At 52.7% G+C, this 17,327-nt stretch overlaps 1 pseudogene; it reads right to left on the bottom strand.

Annotated features, from left to right (window-relative positions):
- LOC147118848 (uncharacterized) overlaps positions 1-14,868 on the bottom strand; it is an 82,826-nt pseudogene extending 67,958 nt beyond the window's left edge.
- Between the last annotated feature and the right edge of the window lie 2,459 nt (positions 14,869-17,327).

The following is a 17,327-nucleotide window of genomic DNA, read 5'->3' as shown; positions in this document are numbered from 1 at the left end:
CCCCCCGCTCGCGCTCTCTCTCTCTTCCCCCCTGCTCGCGCTCTCTCTCTCTCTCTTCCCCCCCGCCACTCGCTCTCTCTTCCCCCCCCACTCGCTCTCTCTTCCTTCCCCCCCACTCGCTCTCTCTTCCCGTCTCTCTCTCCCCCCGCCCCCCCGTCTCTCTCTCTCTCTCTCACACTCCCAATCTCTCTCTCTCTCACACTCCCAGAATCTCTCTCTCTCTCACACTCCCAAACACTCTCACTCTCACACTCCCAATCTCTCTCTCTCTCACACTCCCAATCACTCTCACTCTCACACTCCCAATCTCTCTCTCTCTCTCTCACTCCCAATCTCTCTCTCTCTCTCTCTCACACTCCCAATCTCTCTCTCTCTCTCTCACACTCCCAACCTCTCTCTCTCTCTCACACTCCCAATCTCTCTCTCTCTCACGCTCCCAATCTTTCTCTCTCTCTCTCTCACTCCCAGTCTCTCTCTCTCTCACCCCGTCTCTCTCTCCTTCCCCCTCTCTCTCTCTCTCTCCTTCCCCTCTCTCTCTCCTTCCCCCTCTCTCACTCTCCTTCCCCCTCTCTCTCTCCTTCCCCCTCTCTCTCTCTCTCTCCTTCCCCCCCTCTCTCTCTCCTTCCCTCCCTCTCTCTCTCCTTCCCCCTCTCTCTCTCCTTCCCTCTCTCTCTCTCTCCTTCCCTCTCTCTCTCTCCTTCCTCTCTCTCTCTCCTTCCGCTCTCTCCTTCCTCTCTCTCTCTCCTTCCTCTCTCTCTCTCCTCCCTCTCTCTCTCTCTCCTTCCCTCTTTCTCTCTCCTTCCCTCTCTCTCTCTCCTTCCCTCTCTCTCTCTCCTTCCCCCTCTCTCTCTCCTTCCCCCTCTCTCTCTCCTTCCCTCTCTCTCTCTCCTTCCCTCTCTCTCTCTCCTTCCCTCTCTCTCTCTCCTTCCCTCTCTCTCCTTCCCTCTCTCTCTCTCCTTCCCTCCCTCTCTCTCCCTTCCCCCTCTCTCTCTCCTTCCCTCTCTCTCTCTCTCCTTCCCTCTCTCTCTCTCTCCTTCCCTCTCTCTCTCTCTCTCCTTCCCTCTCTCTCTCTCCTCCCACTCTCTCTCTCCTTCCCTCTCTCTCTCTCTCCTTCCCTCTCTCTCTCTCTCCTTCCCTCTCTCTCTCTCTCCTTCCCTCTCTCTCTCTCTCTCCTTCCCTCTCTCTCTCTCTCTCCTTCCCTCTCTCTCTCTCTCTCCTTCCCTCTCTCTCTCTCTACTTCCCTCTCTATCTCTCTCTCTCCTTCCCTCTCTCTCTCTCTCTCTCCTTCCCTCTCTCTCTCTCTCTCCTTCCCTCTCTCTCTCTCTCTCCTTCCCTCTCTCTCTCTCCTTCCCTCTCTCTCTCTCCTTCCCTCTCTCTCCTTCCCTCTCTCTCTCTCCTTCCCTCTCTCTCTCTCTCCTTCCCTCTCTCTCTCTCTCCTTCCCTCTCTCTCTCTCTCCTCCCCTCTCTCTCTCTCCTTCCCTCTCTCTCGCTCTCCTTCCCTCTCTCTCGCTCTCCTTCCCTCTCTCTCGCTCTCCTTCCCTCTCTCTCGCTCTCCTTCCCTCTCTCTCGCTCTCCTTCCCTCTCTCTCGCTCTCCTCCCTCTCTCTCGCTCTCCTTCCCTCTCTCTCGCTCTCCTTCACTCTCGCTCTCGCTCTCCTTCCCTCGCTCTCGCTCTCCTTCCCTCTCTCTCGCTCTCTCCTTCCCCCTCTCGCTCTCTCCTTCCCCCTCTCGCTCGCGCTCTCTCCTTCCCTCCTTCGCTCTCTCTCCTTCCCCTCTCTCCCCGCCAGTCGCTCCCTCTCTCTCTTCCAACAACAACATGCCCTCAAAAAAGCCTCGGCACCGCCGGGCACCCCCTCCCCCCACTCTTTCCCCCCACTCTTTCCCCCCACTCTTTCCCCCCACTCTTTCCCCCCCTCTCTTCCCCCCTCTCTTCCCCCCCGTCGCTCTCTCTCTTCCCCCCCACTCTTTCCCCCCTCTCTTCCCCCCGTCGCTCTCTCTCTTCCCCCCGTCGCTCTCTCTTCCCCCCGTCGCTCTCCTCTCTTCCCCCCCAGTCGCTCTCTCTCTTCCCCCCAGTCGCTCTCTCTCTTCCCCCCCAGTCGCTCTCTCTCCCTTCCCCCCCCCAGTCGCTCTCTCTCTATTCCCCCCAGTCGCTCTCTCTCTCTTCCCCCCCCAGTCGCTCTCTCTCTCTTCCCCCCCAGTCGCTCTCTCTCTCTTCCCCCCAGTCGCTCTCTCTCTCTTCCCCCCCAGTCGCTCTCTCTCTCTTCCCCCCCCTGTCGCTCTCTCTCTCTTCCCCCCCCAGTCGCTCTCTCTCTCTTCCCCCCAGTCGCTCTCTCTCTCTTCCCCCCCAGTCGCTCTCTCTCTCTTCCCCCCCAGTCGCTCTCTCTCTCTTCCCCCCAGTCGCTCTCTCTCTCTTCCCCCCCAGTCGCTCTCTCTCTCTTCCCCCCAGTCGCTCTCTCTCTCTTCCCCCCCAGTCGCTCTCTCTCTCTTCCCCCCCAGTCGCTCTCTCTCTCTTCCCCCCCAGTCGCTCTCTCTCTCTTCCCCCCCAGTCGCTCTCTCTCTCTTCCCCCCCAGTCGCTCTCTCTCTCTTCCCCCCAGTCGCTCTCTCTCTCTTCCCCCCCAGTCGCTCTCTCTCTCTTCCCCCCAGTCGCTCTCTCTCTCTCCCCCCCCCAGTCGCTCTCTCTCTCTCCCCCCCCAGTCGCTCTCTCTCTCTCCCCCCCAGTCGCTCTCTCTCTCTTCCCCCCCCAGTCGCTCTCTCTCTCTTCCCCCCCAGTCGCTCTCTCTCTCTTCCCCCCCAGTCGCTCTCTCTCTCTTCCCCCCAGTCGCTCTCTCTCTCTTCCCCCCCAGTCGCTCTCTCTCTCTTCCCCCCCAGTCGCTCTCTCTCTCTTCCCCCCCAGTCGCTCTCTCTCTCTTCCCCCCAGTCGCTCTCTCTCTCTTCCCCCCCAGTCGCTCTCTCTCTCTTCCCCCCCAGTCGCTCTCTCTCTCTTCCCCCCCAGTCGCTCTCTCTCTCTTCCCCCCCAGTCGCTCTCTCTCTCTCCCCCCCCAGTCGCTCTCTCTCTCTCCCCCCCAGTCGCTCTCTCTCTCTCCCCCCCAGTCGCTCTCTCTCTCTTCCCCCCCAGTCGCTCTCTCTCTCTTCCCCCCCAGTCGCTCTCTCTCTCTTCCCCCCCCCAGTCGCTCTCTCTCTCTTCCCCCCCAGTCGCTCTCTCTCTCTTCCCCCCCAGTCGCTCTCTCTCTCTTCCCCCCCAGTCGCTCTCTCTCTCTTCCCCCCCCAGTCGCTCTCTCTCTCTTCCCCCCCCAGTCGCTCTCTCTCTCTTCCCCCCCCAGTCGCTCTCTCTCTCTCTCTTTCCCCCCCAGTCGCTCTCTCACTCTCTCTCTCTCTCTCTCTCTCTCTTCCAACAACATGCCCTCGAAAAAGCCTCGGCACCGCCGGGCTCCCCCAGCTAGTCTATATATATAAAGCGGCTCTTCTGTCTGTCTGTCTGTCTGTCTGTCTGTCCGTTCTCTATACGTTTGAAAGTTACAGAGCGTACCGACGCGCGCGTCGCCTCAGAAGAAAGCTTGCGATTCCGGACCGGTCATAGGCGTATTTACGTTTCGGCCGGACAAAAATCCCGCCCGCGGTATCCCAAAAACGTTCAGCGTTCGCTCATTAGCGACCGTGTGACGTCGAGGTCCACCAATCGGACGGCGGGTTCCTTCCTACAGTTGAGTGTCGAGTGACTCGACGATTGACCAATCCTACGCTTCGGTGACCTGACCGGTCGACCAATCGGTGCGTGTGTGGGTGGGCCTTTTCCTTCTGAACCGAGGTGAGTGGCCGCCATCTTGATTTTTCACAATTTTTCCCCCCACACTTTCTGTGTGTTAGGGAACTAAGGTAAATATTTTAATGATGTGTTAGGGAATTAAAATTACAATTTAATAGGGGGGGGAGAGCCTCGGGAAATCGCAGCGGGGGGAGAGCCTCGGGAAATCGCGGGGGGGGAGCCTCGGGAAATCGCGGGGGGGGAGAGCCTCGGGAAATCGCGGGGCGGGGGGGGGAGAGCCTCGGGAAATCGCGGGGGGGGAGAGCCTCGGGAAATCGCGGGGGGGGGAGAGCCTCGGGAAATTGCGGGGGGGGGGAGATCCTCGGGAAATCGCGGGGGTGGGAGAGCCTCGGGAAATCGCGTGGGGGGGGGGAGAGCCTCGGGAAATCGCGGGTGGGGGGAGAGCCTCGGGAAATCGCGGGGGGGGAGAGCCTCGGGAAATCGGGGTGGGGGGGAGAGCCTCGGGAAATTGCGGGGGGGGCGAGCCTCGGGAAATCGCGGGGGGCTCGCGCCGCCCGCACTGACCGCGCATGCGCCGCCCCGCCCGCCCACAGCAGCCGTCCATCAGCCGCGCGATACGCAGGGGGAACTCAGCTCCGGACCTCAGGCGCTAGGCAGGGGGAGGGGCCGGAGAGAGGGACAGAGGGGGGTGGGGGAGGGGAGGGCGAGGGGAGGGAGGGAGGGAGACAGGAGAGGGGAGAGGAGGGGAGGGAGGGGAGGGAGAGGAGGGGAGGGAGGGATAGGACCGGGAGAGGACATGACGGAGAGGGGGGACACACAGGGGCAGGGAGACCAAGCGCCCCAAAATTGCCCTCGCAACGCGGGGCTCCCCAGCTAGTATATATATAAAAGGATCGATCTGTCTGTCTGTCTGTCCGGGCATCACTCAAAGGTTATAGAGCGTACCTACACATATGTTATATCAAAAGAAAGCTTATGATTAGGGGAGCGTCATAGGCATATTTACTTTTTGGTCAGACAAAAATTGTTCGGACAGTATACAAATAACGTTCAAAAAACGGCAAAATTCCGCTCATTAGCGGTTGACCAATCCTACCGCTCATTAGCATTGAGTGACGTGAAGGTTGACCAATCCGACAGGGGGAGCGCGCTGCGTCACGGGGGGCCTTTCATGGCATGTGTGGGTGGGGCCTAATCTTTCAAACTGCCGTTAAATCGGCCATCTTTACCTCAGCTTTTAGTTTTATTCACATTTTAACAGCTGCCACCTTCCTGTTCTATATGGCTTAATGCCAGATCATGTAGTGCAGTTGTCTTCTTAGTTATGGGGTGCTTAAAAACCTGAACTTTAATACAGGGAACTAAGGAAAGGAACAAATTAATTCAGCTTTAAATAGTATTTAGGAACAGTTAGAAATGAAGTGATCCATTTCAAGTATGAAGGAACTCAGTTGTCTTCCAGGGAAGGTCTCCCCACCTTATGGAGCTGGAGGCCCCAGCCAGGGACTTGGGCTTTCCCCCCCTCAGCCCGGTCCTCGGCTCCATTTGCGGCCGCGGGCCGGGGACTCGGGCTTTCGCCCCCTCAGCCCGTTCCCGGGGCTCAGCTCCGTTTGCGGCCGGGGACTCGGGCTTTCCCCACCTCGGCCCGGTCCCGGGGCTCGGCTCTGTTTGCGGCCGAGGGCCGGGGACTCGGCCTTTCCCCCCATCGGCCCGGTCTTGGGGCTCGGCTCCGTTTGCGGCCGCGGGCCGGAGACTTGGCCTTTTCCCCCCTCGGCCTGGTCCCGGGGCTCGGCTCAGTGTCCCAGCACCGATAACCACGTGACACCCCCGCCCGGGTATCGCCCTACTTGGTCCACTCTCAGTGTCCAAGCGCCGAGAATCACGTGACACACCGCCCCACCCCCGCCCATGGGGTTCACCCTACTCGGTCCGCTCTCAGTGTCCCAGCCCGGGGAGGGAGGGAGCGGGCGGGCGAAAGCGATCACGTGCTTTCTCCAATGGTTTTGTTTGATTTCAAACTCTGGCGCGCTCCCTGTTTCTCGCTCCCTGTTTCTCGCGTGCCGCCCACTCGCGCTCTTGCTTTTTCCCTCCTTCCCCCCTCTCTCTCTCGCTCTCTCTCTCCTTCCCCCCCCCTCTCTCTCTCTCTCTCTCCCGAAGCGGGAGTACACCCTCACGGCCATCATGCGCCATTCCCTCCTTCCTCCCCGCCCAGCGAACAGCAAGCTGCAGCTAATCATCACAGGTGAGGATGGTGTTTGTTGTTGACGTTGGGCGGCAGTCCGGAGCGGGAGCTCAGCTCGGGTGACTCGGGCCGGCCCTTAAGCGTGAGCTCAGCTGGGGTGACTCGGGCCTGGCCTCAGGTGCTACGCCACGCACGGGACTCCGGGCCTCTCTCTCTCTCTCTCTCTCTCTCCTTCCCTCTCTCTCTCTCTCCTTCCCTCTCTCTCTCTCTCTCTCTCTCTCTCCTTCCCTCTCTCTCTCTCTCTCCTTCCCTCTCTCTCTCTCTCAGTTCAGTTCAGTTCAGTTCAGTTCAAATGCTTTATTGGCATGAAAGTTTACAGAGAACCATATTGCCAAAGCTTACATAGCAAAAAGGTACAGTTTTCCAACATTCTGTAGGTGTCAATCGATTTGACATTTGTTGGGTACATACAATATTACTTTTAAACAATATTAATTTTAAACAGTCTTTCTACTTCATTTGGTACGTTCAATATTAATTTTAAACAGTCTTACTTTTAAACAGTCCTCAGGTTGTGACATGTTGTTACATATTTAGCCCCAAGGTATGGTCTGTCTCCTTCTCCTAGGACTAATCTCAATTTTGACAGATCATCCAATTCCTTGAAATCTGGGGTTGTTTGGCTTAGCTTGTTGAATAATATGTTTCTTGATGTGTTGAATTTTTCGCATTTTAGGAGGAAATGCATTTCTGTTTCAACCTCGCCAGCCAGACATTGATCGCATATTCTATTCTCTCTCGGCTGCCTCTCTCTCCTTCCCTCTCTCTCCTTCCCCCTCTCTCTCTCTCTCTCTCTCCTTCCCTCTCTCTCTCTCTCTCTCCTTCCCTCTCTCTTTCTCTCCTTCCCTCTCTCTTTCTCTCTCCTTCCCTCTCTGTCTCTCTCTCGCCTTCCCTGTCTCTCTCTCTCTCTCCTTTCCTCTCTCTCTGCCTCTCCTTCCCTCTCTCTCTCCTTCCCTCTCTCTCTCTCTCTCTCTCTCTCTCCTTCCCTCTCTCTCTCTCCTTCCCTCTCTCTCTCTGTCTCTCTCCTTCCCTCTCTCTCTCTGTCTCTCCTTCCCTCTCTCTCTCTCCTTCCCTCTCTCTCTCTGTCTCTCTCCTTCCCTCTCTCTCTCTGTCTCTCCTTCCCTCTCTCTCTCACTCTCCTTCCCTCTCTGTCTCTCTCTCTCCTTCCCTCTCTCTCTGTCTCTCTCTCCTTCCCTGTCTCTCTCTCTCTCCTTCCCTCTCTCTCGCTGTCTCTCTCTCCTTCCCTCTCTCTCTCCTTCCCTCTCTCTCTCTCTCTCTCACTCTCTCTCTCTCCTTCACTCTCTCTCTCTCTCCTTCCCTCTCTCTCTCTCTCTCTCCTTCCCTCTCTCTCCTTCCCCCTCTCTCCCTCTCTCTCTCCTTCCCTCTCTCTCTCCTTCCCTCTCTCTCTCTCTCTCCTTCCCTCTCTCTCCTTCCCCCTCTCTCTCTCTCTCCTTCCCCCTCTCTCTCTCTCTCTCTCCTTCCCTCTCTCTCTCTCTTTCCCTCTCTCTCTCTCTCCTTCCCTCTCTCTCGCTGTCTCTCTCTCCTTCCCTCTCTCTCCTTCCCCCTCTCTCTCTCCTTCCCTCTCTCTCTCTCCTTCCCCCTCTCTCTCTCTCCTTCCCTCTCTCTCTCTCCTTCCCTCTCTCTCTCCTTCCCCCTCTCTCCCTCTCTCTCTCCTTCCCTCTCTCTCTCTCTCTCTCTCCTTCCCTCTCTCTCTCTCTCTCTCCTTCCCTCTCTCTCTCTCTCTCTCCTTCCCTCTCTCTCTCCTTCCCCCTCTCTCTCTCTCTCCTTCCCCCTCTCTCTCTCTCTCTCTCCTTCCCTCTTTCTCTCCTTCCCCCTCACTCTCTCTCTCCTTCCCCCTCTCTCTCTCTCTCTCTCTCTCTCCTTCCCTCTCTCTCTCTCTTTCCCTCTCTCTCTCTCTCTCTCCTTCCCACACAGACAGACAGACAGACAAACACATTTATATATATATAAAAATTATTTCTACTTTTTTCATAACAACATGCCCTCAAAAAACCCTCGGCACCACCGGGCACTCCAGCTAGTGTCAAATAAATCAGCTTTGCTTTCAATGCCTGCAGATTTTTGTCACCATTTCTCCTTCATTTACAGACGTTCCCTGACCAGTCACCATTTCTCCTCTATTTACAGTTGCTCCCTGACCAGTCACCATTTCTCCTTCATTTACAGACACTCCCTGACCAGTCACCATTTCCCCTCTATTTACAGATGCTCCCTAACCAGTCACCATTTCTCCTCTATTTACAGATGCTCCCTGACCAGTCACCATTTCTCCTTCATTTACAGACACTCCCTGACCAGCCACCATTTCTCCTCCATTTTCAGACACTCCCTGACCAGCCACCATTTCTCCTCCATTTACAGACGCTCCCTGACCAGTCACCATATCTCCTTCATTTACAGACGCTCCCTGATCAGTCACCATTTCTCCTTCATTTACAGACACTCCCTGACCAGTCACCATTTCCCCTCTATTTACAGATGCTCCCTAACCAGTCACCATTTCTCCTCTATTTACAGATGCTCCCTGACCAGTCACCATTTCTCCTTCATTTACAGACACTCCCTGACCAGCCACCATTTCTCCTCCATTTTCAGACACTCCCTGACCAGCCACCATTTCTCCTCCATTTACAGACGCTCCCTGACCAGTCACCATTTCCCCTCTATTTACAGATGCTCCCTAACCAGTCACCATTTCTCCTCTATTTACAGATGCTCCCTGACCAGTCACCATTTCTCCTTCATTTACAGACACTCCCTGACCAGCCACCATTTCTCCTCCATTTTCAGACACTCCCTGACCAGCCACCATTTCTCCTCCATTTACAGACGCTCCCTGACCAGTCACCATATCTCCTTCATTTACAGACGCTCCCTGACCAGCCACCATTTCTCCTCCATTTACAGACGCTCCCTCACTTCCTGTCTGTCCCGGAGTTTGGCGTGAGGCCCCTTTGCTGAGGGACCAGGCGGGTGGATAATGTTCACTGTTTTTATAATCGGGCCTGGGGCTGCACTCGGTGCAGTGAGGGAGGAAATGCAGTGGATGTTGTGGAGATGGATTGTCTAAAGGTGTTTGATAAGGTGATGGACAGGAGGCTTGTTGATCAAATTAAGGCTCACGGTATTAAAGGGAGTGGGGCAGCGTGGATAGGAAGTTGGGTAAAGGGCAGAAACCAGAAAGTAGTGGTTAATGGATGCTCTTCAAACGAGAGATGTCTGAGGTGATAGATTTAGGAGGAAGAAAAACAGGAAATGAACATGAAATGGAAAATTTTGAAAGGAGTAAAGGAGCAAAGACATAGGAGTATAAGATTCCAGCTAACACCTTGTCCTATTAACTTGCAGGTTCAAGTGTCCAGTGTCACCAACCTTAATACTCTATTAAGAAGCTGATGGCTTTATATTCTATCATCTTTGGGTTAAATGTTGTGATCATCGAGGTCAGCACCAAGTGCCCCATCAACACTCCCAAGGCAGGTACAGCACGGGTTAGATACAGAGTAAAGGTCCCCTACACTGTCCCATCAAACACTCCCAGGGCAGGTACAGCACGGGTTAGATACAGAGTAAAGCTCCTTCTGCACTGCCCAATCAACACTCTCCGGTAAGGTACAGCACGGGTTAGATACAGAGTAAAGCTCCCTCTACACTGTCCCATCAAACACTCCCAGGGCAGGTGCAGCACGGGTTGGATACAGAGTAAAGCTCCCGCTACACTGTCCCATCAAACACTCCCAGGGCAGGTGCAGCACGGGTTAGATACAGAGTAAAGCTCCCTCTACACTGTCCCATCAAACACTCCCAGGGCAGGTGCAGCACGGGTTAGATACAGAGTAAAGCTCTCTCGACACTGTCCCATCAAACACTCCCAGGGCATGTACAGCATGGGTTAGATACAGAGTAAAGCTCCCTCTACACTGTCCCATCAAACACTCCCAGGGCAGGTGCAGCACGGGTTAGATACAGAGTAAAGCTCTCTCGACACTGTCCCATCAAACACTCCCAGGGCATGTACAGCATGGGTTAGATACAGAGTAAAGCTCCCTCTACACTGTCCCATGAAACACTCCCAGGGCAGGTACAGCACGGGTTAGATACAGAGTAAACTCCCTCTACACTGTCCCATCAAACACTCCCAGGGCAGGTACAGCACGGGTTAGATACAGAGTTAAGCTCCCTCTACACTGTCCCATCAAACACTCCCAGGGCAGGTACAGCACGGGTTAGATACAGAGTAAAGATACCTCTGTGATTCTGCAATTATTTACATAGGAGATCCCCAGTATCCACATTCCTGACTATTCAGCAGAATTTTCACAGGGATAAACCTTGCACGAGACGTCACTGCATTTACACTAATCTGCTGTGTGATAAACTCTCTGGAGTTTAGAAGAATGAGAGGTGATCTCATTGAAACATACGAGATTCTGAGGGGGATTGACAGGGTAGATGCTGAGAGGTTGTTTCCCCTGGCTGGACTCTCTAGAACTAGGGGGCATAGACTCAGGATAAGGGGTCGGCCATTTAAGACTGAGATGAGGAGGAATTTCTTCACTGAGGGTTGTGAATCTTTGGAATTCTCTGCCCCAGAGGGCTGTGAATGCTGAGTCTTTGAGTATATTCAAGGCTGAGATCGATAGATTTTTGGACTCTAGGGGAATCGAGGGATATGGAGATCGGGCGGGAAAGTGGAGTTGAGGTCGATGATCAGCCATGATCTTATTGAATGTCGGAGCAGGCTCGAGGGGCCATATGGCCCACTCCTGCTCTTATTTCATATGTTCTTAACCCCAGTCACTGACACCAATCTCCTCCTGTCTGATAGAAACCAACCCAACAGTCACTGACACCAATCTCCTCCTGTCTGATATAAACCAACCCCACAGTCACTGACACCAATCTCCTCCTGTCTGATATAAACCAACCCCACAGTCACTGACACCAATCTCCTCCTGTCTGATAGAAACCAACCCAACAGTCACTGACACCAATCTCCTCCTGTCTGATATAAACCAACCCCACAGTCACTGACACCAATCTCCTCCTGTCTGTTATAAACCAGCCCGTCACTGACACCAATCTCCAGTGTATGTCAGACTGAAGTTGTTTACAATCCTGATGAGCTTTTACGCTATTCCTAGTTGAGTTCGAGATCTCCAATGAAACACTCCACACACCTTACTCCCCCTGAGCACAGGCTTTATTTTTAATATGTAGATTCTACAGTAATACAACTCCTATACTAAATCAGTGCAAAATATTTACATGGGAGATTCTACAAAGGAATATTTATTGTAATATTTACAATATTATAGTTATATAGTAAGACTCATAATCTAACAAGCTGTATCCATGAACTCAGACTTTGAACATTGCCAAGCCTGGGAGGTACGAAAGGATGTTCGACTCTTTTAAAAGGCCAATTAGAATGACATTGTCATCAATCGATGTCAAATTACCGAGAGGGCCCCCTTTTTAAAGGGACACAAACAATCAACTCCAAATTATAATTAAATCAGATCCGAATACTGTTGCTGGTGTTGACAATTGACTCCAGTCCCTCCAGTGCCCAGCGGTCACGGAAGGCCTCCAGCGTCCCGGCGGACACCGCGTGCTCCCTCTCCAGGGACAGCCCGAAGGATGTTCCACCTTGGCTGTAGCCATCAGCTTTCTTCTTCCCGGGGTGCTCTCTGACCGGAGCTGCAAACTGTTCCTGTATTTAAAGCCCAATCAGGTACAGCCCATGTGACCCTGGTTCCCTCAGCCAATCAAACCATTGAGCTGAAAGACATTCATCAAACAAAGCATTCCATTGGATGGCTGTTTAGGGTTCATCGAGTAACTGCTTCCTGTTCATTGGAGCTACGAGGAATCTGCGAGTCAGAACAATGTCAGAGTTTGCTTTTACTGGGGCATTTCAAGAAACAACTGGCTTTCACGGTTCAGCTCAGTCCACACAGGTAGAGTTCTCAGCTCTGCTGGTTCTGTTCACACGAGGTCTGTTTCAGCTTAAAAGGGATAATTAGAGCCTGTTCTGTCTGAGGTGATTACAAGCTAATAGTTCACTAGACAGGGGTCTATAATACAAAGTCCACTAATATTAAACATACATGTATATAAAACAAAGCAAGCCTTTACTTTTATGACTCTATTTCATGTTAAATCTGATCTTCTAATAAAACCCAGCTTTCTTACCGTCCACTCCTGGAGGCCCCACTCCCTGAGCCTACAACCTTCAGCAGGGTCAGTGCTGGAGTTCCACAGCGGGAGTGATCCCAGAGTAACTGTCGGGATCGCACCCCCGTGGATGTTCTGGGTCGTGTATTTTTAGTTATCCTGGTGTCTAACACACACATCAATAAAACAGGGAGTTCCTGGAAACACGCTGCAGGTCCTTCTTTATCTGGAGATCAAATGTCTGTTGTATAATTGTACCAGCAGTTAACAGGCTCCTGTGAACTCCTCCCTCTGCTATTTTAATGCAGACTTTAACTAATTTATTTTAACGTGTTTATTTTAAATGGGTTAACACCTGCCTTAAAATGGTAGACTCAGGACTGTCACACAAACATGTCAAATGATTACCAGTCATCTTTAGACTGGAAACTTAAACCTGTTTCACTTTCAGTCAGGAACAGATCGCACGTTCTGTTCTGACAAAAGGTCATCGACCTGAAACGTTAACTTTGTTTCTCTCTTCACAGATGCTGCCTGACCTGCTGAATTTCTCCAGCATTTTCTGTTTTTATTTTAGGAACAGATCGCAGTTTGACACCAATCTCTGATTTGACAGCACGTTTCCAGCATTCACCGTTGTTCTTCCTGACTCTAAACACAGTTGTAAAGGGGCCTTCTGTTCCATGCCTAGGAGCTCTGAACCATGGCGAGAGCGGCTGGGACACATTTCTTACAGGTCTCAAGATAAACCTGCACGGCAACCTTGCTGTCAGTGAAGAGAGACGAGAAAGACCAAAGTGCAATTTGCCCCTCAGTGTGGCCCTGAAGGACTGTGTCCAGGCTGGAGTTCTGTTCCCACCGTACGATCCTCCCCCAGATTGTCCTTTCTGAGCTCCAGCCAGGTGATGCTAAACATCCAGGTGAGAAAGGCAAAAATCTACAACAATGCAATGAAAACAAAGCTGATTTATTTGAGAGATATCCAGAATATTAATCTCCAGCCTAGTTATAGGGGTCATTAACCTCAGCAGAAACAATCCCCAACTGTCAGAATGAACATGGTTCAGTCCTGGATGTGATTAACAGCAGCAATAACAGCAGAATCCAACCCCTGCAGTCACTTGTGAACTCGCTGGTGTCTCAGCAGGTTGGATGACCGAGTGAATCCCTTCCCATACACGGACCAGGTGAACAGCCTCGCCCCAGTGTGAACTCGCTGGTGTGACAGCAGGTGGGATGACTGAGTGAATCCCTTGCCACACTCAAAGCAGGTGTACGGCCTCTCCCAGTGTGAACACGCTGGTGTATCAGCAGATCCTTTGTGCTTTTAAAGCTTTTCTCACAGTCAGAACATTTAAAAGGTCTTTTATGTGTGTGAACAAGTTGATGTTCATGAGGTGCGATGACCGAGTGAATCCCTTCCCACACTCAGAGCAGGTGAATGGTCTCTCCCCAGTGTGAACTCGCTGGTGTGTCAGAACATCGGATGAATTAGTGAATCCCTTCTCACACACGGAACAGGTGAATGGCCTCTCCCCAGTGTGAATGCGCTGGTGTGTCAGAAGTTTGGATGGTCGATTAAATCCCTTCCCACACATGGAGCAGGTGAACGGCCTCTCTCCAATGTGAATGCGCTGGTGTCTCAGAAGCTTGGATGAAAGAGTAAATCTGTTCTTACACATGGAGCAGGTGAACAGGCTCTCTCTAGTGTGAATGTGCTGGTGTTTCACAAGCTCAGATGAACGAGTGAACGGCTTCTCCCCAGTGTGAACTCGCTGGTGTATCAGCTAGCTGGATCTCTGAGTGAATCCCTTCCCACACACGGAGCAGGTGAATAGCCTCTCCCCAGTGTGAACTCGCTGGTGTCTCAGAAGGTTGGATGACTGAGTGAATCCCTTCTCACACATGGAGCAGGTGAATAGCCTCTCCCCAGTGTGAACTCGCTGGTGTCTCAGAAGGTTGGATGACTGAGTGAATCCCTTCTCACACATGGAGCAGGTAAATGGCCTCTCCCCAGTGTGAGTGCATCGATGAGTTTCCAGCTTCGATGGGGAACTGAATCCCTTCTCACAATCCCCACATTCCCACGGTTTCTCCATGGTGCGGGTGTCATTGTGACTCTCCAGGTTGGATGATCAGTTGAAGCCTTGTCCACACACACAACACATGTCCGGTTTCTCCCCGCTGTGAATGGTGCAATGTTTTTCAGGCTGTATAACTGGTTAAGGGTTAAGGCCTACTCCTGCTCCTATCTTCTATGTTTCCACAGTCAGTGCCCTGGAACCCTCTCACTCGGGTCTGTGTGTCTCGGTCACACTGACGTTTGAAATCTTTTCCCACAGACAAACATTTCTCCTATGTTAAAAGGCCGATGATATTCAGGTCCTGATGAAGCATGTCACTCTGTCAGATCTTGACCTGATGTTTGGTTTCTAATGCCCTGTAAAAGCAGTTTACAAAAGTCATCACTGTAAATACAGGATAGAAATTCGGGTTTTTCTCCCTTTCTCTCCTCAGGGTGCTGCGTGATGATAGGGTTTGGCCCCAGTCACTCTTTGCCCTCCAGTTCCTTGCTAATGGCAATTCTGAGCTTGTGGGCCGATACAGCGAGCTGCTAGCATTTCGACCATGGGGAGCAGCACAGCCGCCGGCGCTGGCTGATTCTGTCTGGAAAAACCGAGGCCAATGGTAGCACACCAACAACAACTTGCATTTACATGGAACGTTTTACTACGTTAAATGCGCTAAGGTGCTTCATAAGAGTGTAATCAGGCAAAAATTGACCTTAGGGCCGAGGCAACTGAAGGCACGGCCACCAATGGTGGAGCGAAGGAAGTGGGGGATGCACAACAGGCCAGAATTGGAGGAATGCAGAGTTCATAGAATCAGAGAATGGTACAGCCCTTCGGCCCATTGTCCCAGAGCCAGCTCTTTGAATTTAGGCCCACTCCTCTGCTTTATCCCCACAGACCCACAATTTGTTTCCCAATTCAAGTAGTTCTCCAATTCCCCTTTGAAAGTTGCCATTGAATCTGCTTCCACCACCACCTCAGGCAGTGCCTTCCAGGTCATAACAACTCACTGCTTAAATTCTTTCCTCATGTCGCCGCTGGTTCTTTTGACAATGACCTTAAATCTGAGTCCTCTGGTTACCGACCCTTCTGACACTGGAATCAGCTTCTCCTTATTAAGAGGGTTGTAAACACCTGGTCCACTTGGCACTGAAGTGTCTGAAACTCATAATAGGAACTCCAGGGAAACAAAATACTGACAAATGTTAAACTGTTCTGTTGACAAAAGAATTCTCGATTTAACTTTTAGAAGATAGATTGTTTAACGGGTTCACACTGACTCACCCGACTGGCCGACTCAGGTTCCGCCCCTCAAACACCGCGATTGGTTGCAGAACTCGCTGCTCCCTTGGCCCTCCAGCATCTGAGCTCTCTTCCTATTGGTTCCCAGGGCCATCAATCACCACTTGCCAACATTACGCTGCCAGATGAGGTTCAGGGGCTCAGAGGAAGAAAATAAATGAGGCCATGAATCCGAGTTGGGAAATACAATGAGAGAAACATGATTCAATTGGTGAACTAACCTATTTAAAATCAACTCAAATGAATTGCTGTAATTAATATATTCTTTTTGCGCCAAGTGGGAAACAAGTGATGTTTTCCCATACACGGAGCAGGTGAATGGCCTCTCCCTGGTGTGACTGCATCGATGTGTTTCTAGCTCAGATGGGTAATTAAATCCCTTCCCACAGTCCCCACATTTCCACAGTTTCTCCATGTTGTGGGTGTCCTTGTGTCTCTCCAGGTTGGACGATCAGTTGAAGCCTCATCCACACACAGAACACGTGCACGGTTTCTCCCCACTGTGAACGGTGCGATGTTTTTTCAGGCTGTGTAACTGGTTAAAGCTCTTTCCACAGTCAGTGCTCTGGAACACTCTCACTTGGGTGTGTGTGTCTCGGTGCTTTTCCGGTCACACTGATGTTTGAAATCTTTCCCCACAGACAGAACAGACAAACATTCCTCCTTCCACATTCAAAGGCCGATGATATTCGGGTCCTGATGAATGGAGTGACTCTGTCAGATCTCGATGTGTTGTTTGGTTTGAGTTTGCGGTGTGTAAATGCTGCCCTTCTCACAGCCAGTAAAAGGAGTTTACAAAAGCCATCACTGAGAGTCCAGGGTAGAAATTGACAAGATTCTCTCCTCCTGGTTCCTGGCCTAGGGGGCCGCGCATGCGCCCTGCTGCCCCCCTGAGCCTCTCAAGATGGTGGCCATTACCCCGGGCCTGTCACCGGGAGAAAGCCCCGCAGCTGCCGCCCCGCTCAGGGCAAACGCCCGGCCCGGAGGCTCTTGTTCGGGGCCTGAGGCCCACCCCGGGTGTGTTTTAATAATGGGGCCTGGGGCCGCAATCGGGGTGTGAGCAGCCCACGTCCCCCCGGGGTTCATTAACCCACTCCCTCCACCAACTTTATAAACCCTGCAGCGCGGCCTACCCGCAGTTTATTAATCTCCCGACCCCGCTCCCGCCGACCTGCAGCTCCGCCTGGCGAGGGACACGTGACCCGGGCCCACGGCCTGATTGACGGGAGCTTCCGACCAATAGGGAGCGAGCGGGGCGGTGTTGGAGGAGCGAGCCGGCGGCGGGTCCTCCAACCAATCGGGGAGCCCGAGGGGCCGGACTAGCACCGGCTGATTGTCTGATCCACAGGGCAGCGAGTTTCTCCCGTCCCTTCTTCAGGGCCCGGGGCCTGGGGAGGCTGTGGGCCTTTATTCCCCTTATTGGACACAAGGCTCTTTGTTAAAACCTGAGCCAGTGTGTTGTGAGACAATCGGTTTACAGGGAATAGTGAATTGAAAATTGCAAAACTGAGATTGTTAGAATTACACAGGATATACGGCACAGAAACAGGCCATTCGGCCCAACCAGTCCATGCTGGTGTTTCTGCTCCACACGAGCCTCCTCCCGTCTTTCCTCATCTAAATCTATCACCATAACCCTCTATTCCCTTCTCCCACATATGCTTGTCCAGCCTCCCCTTAAATGCATCGATACTATTCACTTCAACTACTCCCTGTGGTAGCGAGTTCCACATTCTCACCACTCTCT

Source organism: Somniosus microcephalus, chromosome 4, assembly GCF_052327205.1.
Source record: "Somniosus microcephalus isolate GS21.2 chromosome 4, FLI_Smic_1.0, whole genome shotgun sequence".
Classification (NCBI taxonomy): domain Eukaryota; kingdom Metazoa; phylum Chordata; class Chondrichthyes; order Squaliformes; family Somniosidae; genus Somniosus; species Somniosus microcephalus.
Note: the sequence above shows the minus strand (reverse complement) of the source record. Positions and strands in the feature narration are given on the sequence as shown.